This window comes from Aedes albopictus, chromosome 3 (genome assembly GCF_035046485.1).
Source record: "Aedes albopictus strain Foshan chromosome 3, AalbF5, whole genome shotgun sequence".
In the NCBI taxonomy this organism is placed as follows: Eukaryota; Metazoa; Arthropoda; class Insecta; order Diptera; family Culicidae; genus Aedes; species Aedes albopictus.
This window is the reverse complement of record NC_085138.1, coordinates 151,938,300-151,949,736: the sequence shown is the minus strand read 5'-3', so window position 1 is coordinate 151,949,736 and position 11,437 is coordinate 151,938,300.

Here is an 11,437-nt window from a genome sequence, read left to right as displayed (position 1 = left end):
TCTAGCGCACATTCTAACCAATCTGCTAAAGGGTGATACGGTCAAAATTTGGTCACACAATTGGTTTCATAACTTGATACTGCGTACACCAAAACAGCTGATTTTTGGACCAGTAATGGTACATATGTAGCTTATACCATAAAATTTTCATCAAAATCGGTTTAGTATGTGCGGAGATATTGTGAATCCTGAAAACTGCAATTTTAAAATGTTGTACAAGGAGGATTAAAAAATAAGAACACATTTTTACTCTTTTATTTATAGAGCCAGAAATACTGAACCAATTTCAATGAAAATTTTTCTGTATGTAAAGTATACATATCAAAATGTTGTGTAAAAATTTCATTCAATTTGATTCAGCCATTACAAAGTTATATTTGTTTAGGTGGTCAAATTTTGTCAAATTTTGTCAAGTCAAGCCAAATTTTGGTCACACATTTATTTTCATAACTTTAGACTGCGTACACCAAAACAGCTGATTTTTGGATCAGTAATGGTCCATTATATGTAGCTTGTACCATAAAATTTTCATCAAAATCGGTCCAGTATTTGCGGAGATATTGTTGAACCCTGAGATCTGCAATTTTAATTTTTTTTTTCACAAATAAGAACACATTTTTACTGTTTTATTTATAGAGCCAGAAATACTTAACCGATTTCAATGAAAATTTTTCTGTATGTGAAGTATGCATATCAAAATGTTGTGTAAAAATTTCATTCAGTTAAATCGAGCCGTTACAAAGTTATATTTGCTTAACTGGCAAACGGTCAGTTTTTTTTCATATTCAAACTGCTACAACTTTGAAAGTATTCATACAAAATAGCTCAAAATTTTACTGCGAACGTATTTTCATAATAGTATTATACTGTAAAATTTTGATAAAAATCGGAGCAGTATTGGTTGTTCTATAATCAATATTGTGCTTTACTGACCTTAAATTTCCGAAAATTTACTATGGAGCGCCTTTGTACAAAATTTTAAAAAGGTAGGTCGATGGTTTCATCTATATATCAACCAATACTTAATCGATTTTGATGAAAATTTTATGGTATAAGCTACGTATAATGTAGCATTACTGGTCCAAAAATTAGCTGTTTTGGTGTACGCAGTCTAAAGTTATGAAAAAAAATGTGTGACCAAATTTTGACCGTATCACCCTTTATTACAAAAATAACATTTGAAAATTCTTGAAATTTAAATCTTGGCAAAAGAAAAAGTTTTTACGCTCGCGCACTACTTTTTAGATACGTCACGAAAACTCGCTGGATGGCGTTGCATCATCAGCCGATTCTACATAAACAAAAACACATTTGTTTACAAAAAGCAGATAGGCCCTTTTCAAATATTACGAAAGATTTGTCGTTTACATGGAGCGAGAATTACTTAAGTTTTATTTATAACACGATTTTCTGAAACTATTCAACAATAATTGGCGAATCACCCAATAAGGGTTGTTTTTAAATAAATGTTTCCTGGCTTCATTTGTGCATATGAACCCAGGAGAATATGTTCCTTTCATTGCAATCAAATGCGAGGTATGGATACATGGTCGATGAAAACTAAAGATTGCAGATAGCCATGTTAGCGCGCATAATTTTCACATGGCGTCCCTACTAAAATTTTTAGTCAAATAGAGTAGAAGAGGTTGTTAGAGCCATCATAAAACTAAAATACAAAGTAGAAAGTTTAATTACGGTTTTCAAAACGTCTACAAGACAAATTGGTCATGAAAATATTACTTGGGGTGTAACTACCGAGAAAAACCGGAGGCACACAAGTTCTGTCTTTGTTAAGTCTTCGTTGTTACAATAACATTGTACCAAGTGAAAAACTGAACTGAATTTTGATTGAAAATTCCATGTAAACTTCATCACATTTCTCCCTCTCTCTTCTTGGCGTAACGACCTCATTGGGACAAAGCCTGCTTCTCAGCTTAGTGTTCTATGAGCACTTCCACAGTTATTGACTGAGAGCTTCCTCTGCCAATGACCATTTTGCATGCGTATATCGTTGGCAGGCACGAAGATACTCTATGCCCAAGGAAGTCAAGGAAATTTCCTTTACGAAAAGATCCTGGACCGACCGGGAATCGAACCCGTCACCCTCAGCATGGTCATGCTGAATACCCGTGCGTTTACCGCCTCGGCTATATGGGCCCATCACATTTCTACCAGCTAAATTCTAGAGCAACATTTGAAAAGGGCCCAAGAGGTCTTGTGTCTTTTTTCTAAAACGCTCCGTAGGGCATAACAGCAGCCCGCCCACGCAAATGAACACCGTTATCCGAAAGATCGATGTTTGCTCTATCTGATAACGGTCTTAGATTTTGTGAATAAGCCGAGGGGGGCTCAGGAGCGACGTGTGAAGTCATTGTTTACCAATGCTTGTATGCCCTTTTCAAATGTTGCTCCAGAATTGTTAACCGATTGAGCTGCAACTTTCAAAGATTGGACACCTTACTCAAAGGCAAAATCCTGAGGGGTGTCCCACATGACTTTTCGACTATTTTTAGCTGGTCTGCGACCACAGGATATTGGAATGCAGAGAAACTTCAATTATAATAACTGTGAAAATGCTTATATAAAACTGAGCCGAAAAGCATGCTTTGTCCTAGTTAGGAAAACACACCTACTTATGAATAACTCCAGTACTGCAGTAAGTAGTCTTCCATCTGACCGCAATTTATGACCAACAATGTATGCAAAACGACAACTCTTTGCAACGTTTTGTATGTCTCCGAAGGGCGACAAAAATGGGCAGTCACAGAATAAAAAGTCATACAATAAGTGAGCAATTAAGCATCTAATAGATCGCATCTCGCCAGCCTATAATTATCGCCGCACGCATGCATAAATGTATACTTTTTACAGCAGGTACCTAGGTAACAAGGCGTCACCTCGCCGCCGCGCAGTCACGGGAGACAATTTATGGTTTAGCTCCAAAAGGGTACACACATCGCGAGCTTGGTGATTAGCCAGCGCACCGGTGGCGGCGGCAGCGGCGACCGCATCGAACCAGCTGATTCGGAACATTCTCAGGCCGAACCCAGCCCAACGAACGACGGCTTGAACGCAATTCAATACCCTCTGAGGTCTCGAGGTTGAAGCGGTGCGGTGTTTTATTGAATTAAAGCTGTCGTCAAAAACTGCCGTGTGCTTATTGCTGCAGTTAATGAATAAAAATCTCATTGCTTGTCCTGGAGGTGAAAAAGTAGACCACGTTTTGCGCCGACTTGATTTGTCCTGATATGGCTCGTCGTGATGGATTCGCCGCTCGTCTTGGCCAAAGGACGGGAAGGTCGTGTAACCAGTTTACTTTTTGCTTTCCTTCCTTGCACAATAAGCGACAATTATGATGACTAATCGGTGGGAGTTTCGGAAAGCACCTGAAGCCAAGTACACAGTGTAACACTGTCCTGAATGGTTAGCTCGCATTGACTTCAATTATTCTGAGTATCCTCTAGTGTGCTATAGACTGGTCTAATGAAACGAAAATCATCAAGATAGTATGGTCACAGTAAACAATCGTTCTTCCATATGTTGGTTATGAAATGTTATATTCTATAGCGAAAACAGCGAACGTAGCAACTGAAGATGTCAACGACTGAACTCCAGGACAATTTGGACGTCCCAGCAGATCACAAGAAATGCTACACAATGTCTTATTGGATTCCAGGGACGTTCAGAAAGCCTAGTTGATAATGTAATGTTACTTAGGGCTGTGAAAATGGTAACTTCTTCTTCTTGGCGTAACGTCCCAACTGAGGTAAAGACTGTTTTCAACTCAATGTTCTATGAGCACATCCACGATTATTAACTCAAAGCTTCCTAAAACAATTACCATATTGCATTCGTATATCGTGTGACAGGCCCGAAGATACTCTATGCCCAAGGGTAACAGTCTTCTATAGCCAAATTGAGGCCACATGCGACGTCTAATAATACTAACGCCGGAGTTCACTGTTTATTCAAGTTGCAATCCCATTCAGAACGGCAAAATTGAATTGAAATATATTTCAGATTTGCGCCTCTTCGACTGATCTTCCACTCGGTTTTCAACCGGTGGTGGTGGTGATTCCACCACGTCCCCGACTAAAAATAACCTCGATTTTCTATTAATTCTCCTACGCGGCCGCCGAAAATTTCGGGAGGCAACTTTCGCTGCGTGGACCCAAGCCAGAAAATCGCACACCCACTTGCTGTTGTTGCCTCGAGAGAAAATGGTTTCCCAGAGGAAAAATAGAAACAAACTAAACCGTGCCGTGCTGCTCTGGGTGAGACAGATTTGTTGCTACGAAATTATATTGGGGTGACTGTTGGAGCGGCATTGTTAGCCGTGTGTCAAGTAGGTGACATTAGATTTTTGAAACGGTTTCGGTGTCCGTGGTCGGTCGAACTGCGGTAAATGAATGGTGACGTGAGCACGATCCATGAACTGCGTATGTACACTCGAATACCTTCGGTAGTGCAAAGTCCCCTGTTGAGTAAGTACAAGGTAGACGATATCGTCAGTATCGTGTTATTTTTGAGGTTTTGATGGCAAATAAGGAAAAAATATGTAAACGTTCTTCTCAAAAACATCTGTTACGCAAAGTAACGCGAGTTTTAAGCAGTTTTATCGAATGCGTGCATAACAACCCAAAAAATGTAAACTTTTGCAATACTCTTTTATAAATAATGATTCAAAACTCATGGAAAACCCTTGTCTTTTGAGCCCTCCAAATTATCAAAATTAGCCCATTTATGTCTAGTGGTGGTCTAAATAGGTAAATTAGTAGCAGCTCATTTAAACACTCCAATTTTCAAACACTTCAATTTAAACACACTTCCGAATCTATTTGAAGTTCAAATTAGAATTGGATTCCCTCCGATTCCGATTTGAACTGAATAATTGACATAGAGACAGCATCGAGGCCTGGGCGTAGTTGTTGTTTCCATTTTTACGACATACATTCAGGCACAGGGGGTGGAAGCTCAGGTAAAATATTATCCCCTTAGCGCCCATTAAAAACACCACCCCCGGCGAAGACTTGCACTTGAGCCTAGCTATCTAGCACTGTAGTTGGAAGAAATGCCAATGCAGAACCCGTAGCTTCCGGGAAGGTAACCCCAGCTCCCTGGGTTAGTGGGTTGGTGTCGGGTCCTGCAAGCCAACCGTTAAATGACTAGCAACAAAAAATCAACAAGAGAAGAATGCGAACCGATACCAATGGCGACGATCACAACGATGAAAAGGGACTTGCGATTGGAAGCTCGGTACGTGGAACTGCAGATCTCTCTACTTCATCGGGAGCACCCGCATACTCGCCGAAATACTGAAGGCAGATCTGGGAAACCGAACAGCACCTTTTTCTAGCACAGCCTCCCGTATCGTTACACCTGGAGATCACCACAACAAACGGAATCTCAAATCGACCACGTTCTCATTGATGGACGGCACTTCTCCGACATTATCGACGTCAGGACCTATCGTGGCGCTAAGTAATCACTCCGATCACTACCTGGTGATGGTTAAACTGCGCCCAAAACTCTCCGTTATTAACAACGTACATTACCGGCGGCCGCCCCGGTACGATCTAGAGCGACTGAAGCAACCGGATGTCGCCACCGAAACGCGCAGAATCTCGAGGCAGCGTTGCCGGACGAGGGTGTTCTCGATGTAGCTCCTCTACAGAACTGCTGGAGTACAGTCAAAGCAGCCATCAACAACGCAGCCGAGGGCACTATCGGGTACGCAGAACGGAGTCGACGAAACGATTGGTTCGACGAAGAGTGCAGAGCGGTTCTGGAGAAGGAAGCAGCGCGGATTACCGCCCGCTGCAGCATGGAACCCGACATAACGTGGAGCGATACAGACAAAAGCGGAAGCAGCAGACCCGTCTCTTCCGGGAGAAAAAGCGCCACCTGGAAGAAGCGGAGTGCGAGGAAATGGAACTACTGTGCCGTTCATAAGAAACACGTAAGTTCTACCAGAAGCTCAACGCATCCCGCAAAGGCTACGTGCCGCAAGCCGAAATCTGCAGGGGTAAGAACGGGAGCTTCCTGACGGACAAACGTGAGGTGATCGAAAGGTGGAAGCAGCACTTCGACGAGCACCTGAATGGCGAAGAGAATGTCAAGCGAAGAGAATGGCAGCGGAGGAAATGGCTATGTTGATGCAGTAGAAGACGGGAACAAACCAACTCCCACGCTGACGGAAGTTAAGGATGCCATCCACCAGCTCAAAAACAACAAAGCAGCTGGTAAGGATGGCATCTCAGCAGAACTCATCAAGATGGACCCGGAAAAGTTGTATAATGGTTTTGACATTTCGATGTTCCTTATATCATACTCAAATCCCACACAGGGTACAACTTTCTGAGCGCGAGTTCCACTTATGTTATGTGCTACCAGCATGTACTTTGTCTTAGCCGCATTCACCACCAGTCCCACCTTCACCGATCACGTTTCAGGCGGGTGTACTGTTCTGCCATCGTTCCAAATGTTCTAGCAATAATATCCATGTCATCCGCAAAACAAACAAATTGGCCGGATGTCATGAAGATCGTACCCCGGCTGTTGAGCCCGGCTCGTCGCATAACACCTTCCAGGGCGATGTTGAATAGTAGGCAGGAAAGTCCATCACCTTGTCGTAGTCCCCGTCGAGATTCAAATGAACTGGATAGCTCACCCGAAATCCTTACGCTGTTCTGCACACCGTCCATCGTTGCTCTTATCAGTCTAGTCAGCTTCCCGGGAAAGCTGTTCTCGTCCATAATTTTCCATAGCTCTGTGCGGTTGATACTGTCGTATGCCGCTTTGAAGTCGATGAACAGGTGGTGCGTTGGGACCTGGTATTCACGGCATTTCTGGAGGACTTGCCGTACGGTGAAAATCTGGTCCGTTGTCGACCGGCCGTCGATGAAACCGGCTTGGTAACTTCCCACGAACTCATTTACTTTAGGTGAGAAACGACGGAAGATGATCTGGGATAGCACTTTGTAGGCGGCATTCAAGATGGTGATCGCTCGAAAGTTCTCACACATTAACTTGTCGCCTTTCTTGTGGATGGGACAGATTATTCCTTCCTTCCACTCCTCCGGTAGCTGTTCGGTTTCCCAGATCTTGACTACTAACTGGTGCAGACAGGTGGCCAACTTTTCCGGGCCCATCTTGATGAGTTCTGCTGCGATACCGTCCTTACCAGCCGCTTTGTTGTTTTTGAGCTGGTGGATGGCATCCTTAACTTCCCTCAGCGTGGGAGTTGGTTCGTTCCCGTCCTCTGCTGCACTGGCGTCGTCGTTCCTTCCGTTGCCGTGGGCTCCCGTGCCTACGTTCTCCACGCCGTTCAGGTGCTGATCGAAGTGCTGCTTCCACCTTTCGATCACCTCACGTCCGTCCGTCAAGAGGCCTCCGTCTTTATCCCTGCGCGGCACGAAGCCGTTGCGGGATGCGTTGAGCTTCTGATAGAACTTCCGTGTTTCTTGGGAACGGCACAGCAGTTCCATTTCTTCACACTCCGCTTCTTCCAGGCGGCGCTTTTTCTCCCGAAAGAGGCGGGTCTGCTGTTTCCGCTTCTGTTTGTAACGTTCCACGTTCTGTCGAGTCCCTTGCTGCAGCATTACCGTCCTCGCTGCGTTCTTCTCCTCCAAAACCGTTCTGCACTCTTCGTCGAACCATTCGTTCCGTCGATTCCGTTCCATGTACCCGATGGTGCTCTCGGCTGCGTCGTTGATGGCTGCTTTCACTGTACTCCAGCAGTCCTCTAGAGGGGCCTCATCGAGCTCGCCCTCGTCTGGCAACGCGGCTTCGAGGTTCTGCGCGTATGCTGAGGCGACATCCGGTTGTTTCAGTCGCTCTAGGTTGTACCGTGGCGATCGCCGGTACCGTACATTGTTGATGAGGGAAAGTTTTGGGCGCAGTTTGACCATCACCAGATAGTGGTCGGAGTCGATGTTGGCGCCACGATAGGTCCTGACGTCGATAATGTCGGAAAAGTGCCGCCCGTCAATCAGAACGTGGTCGATTTGTGATTCCGTCTACTGTGGTGATCTCCAGGTGTAACGATAAGGGAGGCTGTGTTGGAAAAAGGTGCTACGTATGGCCATATTTTTGGAGGCGGAGAAATCAATGAGTCGTAGGCCGTTTTCGTTCGTTTGCTGGTGGGCGCTAAACTTACCAATCGTCGGTCTGAATTCCTCCTCCTGGCCTACCTGAGCGTTCAAATCTCCTATGATGATCTTGACGTCGTGGCTTGGGCAGCGATCGTACTCGCGTTTGAGCTGCGCGTAAAATGCGTCCTTGTCATCATCAGTACTTCCGGAGTGTGGGCTGTACACGTTTATTATGCTGAAGTTGAAGAATCCGCCCTTGATCCTCAACCTGCACATTCTTTCGTCGATCGGCCACCGACCGATCACGCGCTTCTGCATATTGTAAGAAGACGCTTTCAGCCCTTACCTGCTGTTACCCGGCAGGGCGGCCTAAAGCAGGGTACTTCCACTAAATTAAGGACTTCGGATGAAATTGAATGTGAAAATAATAATAAATAAATTTTGCAATAAACTTTTATATACTTATATTCTAATCTGACCTGAAGTGCGTTTTGCCCCGTTCTTCCCTTTGCACTGATCGTTGCTGTTGCTTGTTGGGGCCCTTGCTGCAAAACGGTGGTGGTGGTCGCTGTTTCGCTCCCGCACGATCTATGCGGAGCTTCTTCCTTCTTCTTATTCTTTCTCCTTCTGCTTCTTCTTCTTTTTGGGCACTTTCGGGTCGCCGAAGCAACCGTCCTTGGCGTTTAGCTAGGGGGAAGAGCGTACTCCTTTATCGGATCCCCCTAGCGACATTGGCGATAAAACGCCGGGCAAATTCACTCGCCGTGAACAGCCCTGGTAGTCTCCACGGAGTACTACCACAGGTGGTGAGCCCCTTTACACCTACCTGTCTTCGTCCTCCTTGACGTTTAGCTACACGGGCGAGACTGGCTCTACTGACTGAGCCCGTGTAGCGAGGACGGTGGGTGTGTAGGACACTTGACGGTACCGCCGGGAAGCGAAATCTCCTTGATAATTAGCTTCCTGAATGGCGGCGGTCCAACACCCTTTTCACTGCACTTTCACAGCACTATTTCCAATGTTCCCGAACCACGGGCCGGCACTAATTAGTAGGGGTTCACTCACTTCCGAGGCTGGGTACAACCTTTCAGCTGGCTCGCTTTGCAAAAATCACAAAAAACGGCACTTTCCCGGTAAAATTTCGCGGAGTGAACAAACGATCGCGACCGTTGCGCTGCGTGGTTCGTAACTTTCTCCCTTTTTCAATTGTCATCGGCTCGACCAAAAACAAACCACACACCGCACTCGATTGTTTCTGCTGCTTGTTGCTGCTGATGTGTGCCTTGAAGTGGGGGAGCTTGGGGGTCGAATGCCTCACCGATACAATAAATACGATTTTAAATTCCCTACTTTTTAGCTACACAAATAAAAATTAATAAAAATAAACAAATTAAATTATACAAAACACAGTGGTGTAGGTGGGTGAAATGCACGTAACGACAAAAGTACACAAAATTGTAACCGCGGGTTACAATATCACCCATCACGATGAAAGCTGTTCCCAGCTCGCGTGTGTTGCCGCAGCTCTGGTAGATGGTATGATTACCTCTAAACGTTCGCACCATGGATCCTGTCCAACACACCTCCTGCAGCGCTACGATGCCGAACCCGCGGTCCTTCAGTAGATCGGCGAGTATGCGGGTGCTCCCAATGAAGTTGAGAGATCGGCAGTTCCACGTACCGAGTTTCCAATCGCAAGTCCTTTTTGTTCGCTGGGGTCGTTGCCGTTGGTCTCGGTTCGTATTATTCTGTTGCTGATTTTCCGTTACAATGTTTTTTACGGCTGGCTCGTAGGGCCTGACACCAACCCCCTACTTTCCGGAGGACCATAGTGCACAGTTGAGCTTAGAGTCCTTCCCTGGCACTCGGACGTAGATCAGCCGCCCCTAACATGGGGATCAGACGCTGTTGTGAGCTGCTCCTCCTGGAGAACAGACGCTCAGGTTTGCCGAAGCAAACCCCTTCTTCCCTGTCAGCCTACGACCAAAGTTACCACCGGGGTTGGTTACCCGATCTTTCCTAAGGTTGCTCATAGTTTCCGGACGGTTCCGCGTGGAGGTAGGGATAGGAGTTGCTGGGCAGAGGCTAGTGTATCACAATGGGATCTGAATTGCGCAGCATACCCAGCCTTTACCGTGCCAAAAATATAAGTCATATCCTTTGTGAATCGCTAGAGAACGGGTACCAGAACGTACAACATGAAAAAAATGATTATTTTGAAATTTACACCTTTTTGACTAGTTTTAGTTACATTTTAAATTTAATTTTGAAAAAAGTGGCCTGTTTTGTAGCAATTGACAAGCATACATAAATACTTGGATAACTCAATATCATTATGGAGTCGAGGAAACTTAGTACCGTGAAACGGAGTGACTTTAATAGTGTGATAGGCGTTGTATAGTTAAGCTTATAACCACAGACAAACAGACGTAACACTCCTCAAAAAGGCTTGGCACATGCATTTAACGATCAATTCAAATTTCATTTGATTTGCGCGATCGTTCCACCAGATGCGCTAGTGTTCGATCGCTTTGACGTTTGTCAGTGTACACGTTGCTGAATGATGCGAACGGACCGATACACGCCTGAATATATCTCAAGTAACCACAAGCATTATATTATTGCACGAATCAGGCTGAATATCAACCTTTGCAATGCGAAATGCTGTAATTCCATACTTGTCATGCAATAATCCTTTAGATTGGCATTATCAATGTAATGATGCATTATATTTTTCTTTACATTAGGGTGCATTAAAGGTTGATATAGGTACGATAATTCAATAATTCAACACTGCAAAAACTGAATAAATGCAATGTACAAACTAGAAAATGTTGCTCTAACAATACAATTATAAAAGCTTGACTCTTATGGTAAACAAACGAAGCTGAGCAACTTTACGCTTGATGCCACACGCATACCAAAGTCGAGAGCGAGCTGTGAAGACAACTCTGTGATTGCAAATGACTGATCCCATCCCTGCTTAGAAATTGTAATTACAAGTATATTTTTGTTGTAGTCGACGCTTTTAGAAGATTTTTGAAACTTTATCCTTGTAAAACTACAAATACAAGTGAGATAATCAAGCATCTGAAGCATTACTTTGATGCATATTCAATACCCGATCAAATTGTTTCAGAAGAAGTAAAGCATATATTAATAGCTACCGCTTGCCCAAGAGCAAATGTTCAAGTAGAACGATTCAACAGAGTTTTGATTCCAGTTATTGCTAAACTTTTTTTTTTATCTGTATTAACGAGATTTTTAGCCCTAGGCTAGTTCATTTCGGGACCCATGCTTTACTTCCCTTCCGAAGGAAGGACTCACATTTTGCGAGTTTGTCG